Genomic DNA, 6,000 nt, shown 5'->3' on the forward strand with positions numbered 1-6,000 from the left:
TTGAGAGCAGCCAGAACACTGACTGAATTAGACAATAAGGTAATGTTGAAGCTCTATAAACTCTGGTTAGAGTATTGTGTTTACTTCTGGATGCCTCATTACAGGAAGAGTGTGGAAGCTTTTAGAGGGTGCAGAGAAGATTTACCAGGATGCTGCCTGGATTAGAGAGGGTGCAGAGGAGATTCACCAGGATGCTGTCTGGATTAGGGAGCACGTCTCATGTGGACGGGTTGAGTGAGCTTGGGCTTTTCTCTCTGGAGTGAAGGAGAGGTGAGAGGTGTAGAAGATGAAAAGAGGTGACAATAGAGCGGACAGCCGGAGACTTTTTCTCAGGATGGAAACGGCTAATACGAGGCGGGTATAATTTTAAGGTGATTGGAGGGAAGTATAGGAGGATGTCAGAGGTAGGTTTTTAACACAGACAGTGGAGAGTGAGTGGAATACCCTGCAAGGAGTAGTGGTAAAAGTAGGCAAGGGCATCGAAGATACTCTTAATAGGTACATGGAGGATAGAGAAATGGTAGGCTATGTAGGAGTTAGGTTGATCTTAGAGTAGGGTAAAAGGTTGGTCAACATCATGGGCCGAAGGGTCTGACTGTGCTGCAATGTTCTATGTAACCTTACCGTAACCACCTCAACCGTTTCCTCTGGCAGTTCATTCCATACACTCACCATCCTCTGTGCGAAGATGTTACCCCGCAAGTCCCTTTGAAATTTCTCCCCTCTCATCTTAAGTATATGCCCTCTAGTGTTTGTTTCTATTTGCCTAGGGAACAGACCAATCAGTTCTGCTCCTGATGTTATTCACCTCTGTAAGGTCGCCCCTCAGTCTCCTGCACTCCAGAGGAATAAAGCTCAACCTCTCCCTATAACTCAGGCCTTGGAAAGAAATCTCAGCACTTCTCCACTTTCATAAACCAGCATCCTGTGGTTCAGCATTGAAGCTTCAAGATTGTTTAATGTCATTTCCATTACACAAGTGTAAAGGAGAACAAAATAATTGTTACTCCGGATCTGATGCAGCACAAAAGAACACAATAAGATAAATAACACAATAATAAAAACACAATAAATATAAATACATAAAATAGTTTATATAAATTGAGTGAATGTCCATAAAGCGGCACTCGGCACAGGAGTGTCTGTGCATAAGGTGACTGACAGGAAGTGACAAAGTAGTGGTGGTTGGGGGCGTGGAGGGAGGGTTAGTGGGAGGAGGTGTTGTTCCATGAAGGAAAATAGACAATTGGTGTTTTGGGTCAGGACCCTTCAGCTGACTCACCGAGCTCCATCAGGGCCTCCCCGTAGGGCAGGACAGTAGCATACTAGTTAGCATAATCACTTTACTGTGCCAGTGATCCTTGATCAGGGCTCAATTCCCATTGCTGTCTGTAAGGAGTTTGAACATTCTTCCTGTGAGCACATGGGGTTCCTCCTACAGTTCAAAAACCTACAGGTTAGGGTTAGTAAGTTGAGAGCATGTCACATTGTCACCGGAAAGACCATAAGACATAGGAGCAGAATTAGGCCATTTGGCCCGTCAAGTCTGCTCCACCATTCCATCATGGCTGAACCCATTTTACCTTCGTCAGCCCCACTCACCTGTGTTCACCCCATAACCTTTCAGGCCATGTCCGATTAAGAATCTATCAAGCTGTGCCTTAAATACACCCAGCGACCTGGCCTCCACAGCTGACTGTGGTAATAAATTCCATAAATTCACCATCCTCTGGCTAATTTCTCTGCATTTCTGTTTTAAGTGGATACCCCTCTATCCTGAGTCTGTGCCCTCTTGTCCTAGACTCCCACACCATGGGAAGCATCCTTTCCAAATCTACCATGTCTAGGCCTTTCAACGTTCAAAAGGTTTCATTGAGACACCCTCCCCCCATCCTTCTAAATTCCAACGAGTACAGACCCAGAGCCATCAAACTTTCCTTGTACGATAATCCTTTCATTCCCGGAATCATCCTTGTGACCCTCCTTTGAATCCTCTCCAATGCCAACACATATTTTCTAAGATAAGGGGCCCAAGGTGAGGCCTCACTAGTACCTTATAAAGCCTCAGCATCACATCCCTGCTCTTATACTCTAGACCTCTTGAAATGAATGTTAACATGACATTTGCCTTCCTCAACACCGACTCAACTTACAAGTTAACCTTCAGGGCATTCTGCACAAAGACTCTCAAATCCCTTTGCATCTCAAATTTTTGGATTTTCTCCCTGTTTAGAAGATAGACTTATTTCACCATTTATTTCTACTACCAACGTGCATGACCTTGCATTTTCCAACACTGTATTTCATTTTCCTCTTTCTTGCCCATTCTCCTAATCTGTCTAAGTCCTTCTGCAGCCTACCTGTTTCCTCAATACTACCTGTCCCTCCACCAGTCTTTGAAGTGGTCCCAACACCGACCCCTGTGGAACACCACTCGTCACTGTCAGCCAACCAGAAAAGGATCCTTTTATTCCCACTCGCTGCCTCCTACCAATCAGCCAATGCTCTAACCATGTTAGTAACTTTCCTGTAATACCATGGGCTCTTGACTTGGTAAGCAGCCTCATGTGTGGCACCTTGTCAAAGGCCTTCTGAAAGTTCAAATATACAACATTCACTGTATCCCCTTTATCTATCCTACTTGATATCTCCTCAAAGAATTCCAACAGGTTTGTCAGGCAGGATTTTACCTGAAGGAAACCGTGCTGACTTTGTACTGTCTTGACTTGTGTCTCCAAGTAGTCCATAACCTCATCTTTAACAATTGATTCCAACATCTTCTGAGGTCAGACTAACTGGCCTATAACTTTCTTTCTGCTGCCTCCTCCTTTTTTAAAAAGTGGTGTAACATTTTCAACTTTCCAGTCCTCTGGCACCATGTCAGAGTCCAATGATTTTTGAAAGATCATTTCTAATGCCTCCACAATCTCCACAATTACCTCTTTAAGAACCCTAGGGTGCAGTTCATCCGGTCCAGCTGACTTATGTACTTTTACGTCTTTCAGCTTTTTGAGCACCTTCTCCCTTGTAATAGTAACTGCACTTACTTCTCTTCCCTCACACCCCTCCGCATCAGGCATACTGCTAGTGTCTTCCACAGCAAAGACTGAAGCAAAGTGCTCATTTAATTCAGCAGCCATCTCCTTGTCCCACATTATTATTTCTCCTGCCTCATTTTCCAGTGGTCCTATATCCACTCTCATTTCTCTTATTTTTAACACACTTGAAAAAACTTTTATTATCTATTTTCATATTATTTGCTAGCTTGCTTTCATATTTCATCTTTTCCCTTCTAATGATTTTTTTTAGTTGCTCTCTGTAGGTTTTTAAGAACTTTCCAATCCTCTATCTCCCCACTAATTTTTGCTTTGTTGTATGCACTTTCTTTTGCTTTTACAATAGCTTTGACTTCCCTTGTCAGCTACAGTTATACTATTTTTACCATTTGAGTATCTCTTCAATTTTTTGAATGCACAAGTCCTGAACCTTCCTCAATTTTCTCCAAAACACACACCATTGCTGCTCTACTGACCTCCCTGCCAGCAGCTCCTTCCAATTTACTTTGGATGACAACTCCCTCATACCACTGTAATTTCCCTTACTCCACTGAAATACTGCTACGTCAGACTTTACCTTCTATTAAATTTCAAGTTGAACTCAATCATATTGTGATCACTGCCTCTTAAGGGTTATTTTACCTTAAGCTCCCTAATCACCTCAGATTCATTACACAACACCTAATCCAGTGTAGCTGATCCCCTAGTAGGCTCAGGGTCAAACTGTTCTAAAAAGCCATCTTGTAGGCATTCAACAACTTCATTCTCTTGAGATCCATTACCAACCTGATTTTCCCAAGTTAAAGTCTCCCATGACAATCATAACATTGCTCTTTTGACACACCTTTTCTATTTCCTGTTGTAATCTCCACATTCTATCTACTATTGGAAGGCCTGTATATAATTGTCATCAGGGTCCTCTTACCCTCCCAGTTTCTGAACTCAACCCACAAGGATTCACCATTTTCCGACAAGGTGACACTCGTGGGCTGCCCCAGCACATCTCCAGACTGGGTTCTTCACTGACACAAAAGATGCATTTCTCTGTTTCAATGTGACAAATAAAGCTCATCTTAATCTTCTTTGCCACTCCTGATTACCGCGTCTGCAATCCTTTGTGTCAGCCTTGAGTCTGCTGCCCTCTGGAGCTGACAACATGTCTTGCATCATGGTTGAAATGACTCCGTCACAGTCACACAGCACAGAAACAAAGCTCAAAGCAAATTTATTATCAAAGTACGTATATGTCACCAAATACTACCCTGAGATTTATTTACTGGCAGGCTTTCACAGCAGAACAAAGAATTACATAAAATCAATGATCAACTAATCACAAAGACTGACAAACAGCTAATTTGCAAAAGAAGACAAACTGTAAATACAAAAAAAAGTAAATAATTACACTGAGAACATGAGATGAAGTGCCCTTCAAAGTGAGTCCATAGATTGTGGGATCAGTTTAGTGTTGCGGTGAGTGAAATTATTGGCACTGGTTTAGGAGCCTGACGGTTGAAGGATAATAACTGTTCCTGAACCTGGTGGTCTGGGTCCTGAGAATCAGAATCACATCTAATATCACTGAAATGTGTTGTGAAATTTGCTGTTTTGTGGCTGCCAAGACGCCTGTTCCTCCATCCCGACGGCAGCAGGGCCAGTATGGTGGGGGTCCCTGACGATGGGTGCCGCTCTCTTTGTAGATGTGCTCAAGGGTGAACGGGGGGAGAAGGGGGGGTATTTTCTGTGATGGACTGGGCTGTAACCAACAATCCTTGTTAGGCTTTTCTGTTTCTGTACATCAGTGTTTCCATACCAGATTGTGATGCTGCTAGTCAATACACTCCCCACCACACATCTACAGCAGTTTGTCAACGGTTCAGATGAGATGCCGAATCTGTGCAAACTTATAAAAAAAAGTGATGTTGCTGTGCTTTCTTTGTGGAACCCAGGACAGATCTCCTGAGATGATAACACAGAGGAATTTAAAGTTGCTGACCCTCCCCACCTCTGATTGACCCAATGATGACTGGCTCATAGACCTCCGGTAATCAGAAACCAGCTCCATGGTCTTGCTGATGTTGAGCGAGAGGTTGTTGTTCTGGCTCCACTCAGCCAGATTTTCACTCTCCCTCCTGTACGCTCATTTGTCACTGCCCCCGATTCAGCCAAGAATGCTGATGTCATCAGCAAACTTAAGAATGGCATTGGAGCTGTGCTTAGCCTCATGGTCATGTTTAAAGTGAGGAGAGCAGGGGGCTAAGCACACAGCCTTGTGACACACCGTGTGGGGATGTTGTTGCCAATCTGAACTGACTGTGGTCTGCAGTGAGGAAATCGAGGATCCAAATGCACAAGGAGGTATCAAGGCCAAGGTCTTGGAGCTTATTGATTAGTTTAAGGGGTGATGGTATTGATGCTGAGCTGTCGACCATGAAGAGCATCCTGATATCTGCAGCTTTGCAGTCCACTGGTTCCAGGGTCGAGTGAAGAGGCAATGAAATGGCATCTGCTGTGGTCTTGTTGCACTGGTAGGCAAACTGGCTATATAACCAACCTCTGAAAGCACAGTATAACTGACACCTGCTCAAAGGAGATGGGTACTTCAGACTGCTGAAACGAGATGTTAAAGAACTCCGCCTTGGCTAGGGACCTCTGCCAGGGCCCCTGCGTTTCCACAAGGTTCAAGGGAACCTTATCAGCCTGGGGGATTTATCCTCTGGACAGCAAACACCTCCTCTGTATTCTGTACAGGGCCCATGACATCGCCGCTGCTTTGCCTCACTTTGATAGACTCTGTGTCCAACTTGTTATGTTACTTCTGTTTAAACGTACCGTGAGTTAACTATGAAGAATTATATTCTGGAAGAGTTAGAGAACTTTTATTTACAGTAATAAAGAAACACGTCCTAACCCCGCCATGTGCTGGAACGTTCTGGCAATTCCACGC

This window comes from Hypanus sabinus, chromosome 11, assembly GCF_030144855.1.
Source record: "Hypanus sabinus isolate sHypSab1 chromosome 11, sHypSab1.hap1, whole genome shotgun sequence".
Lineage (NCBI taxonomy): Eukaryota > Metazoa > Chordata > Chondrichthyes > Myliobatiformes > Dasyatidae > Hypanus > Hypanus sabinus.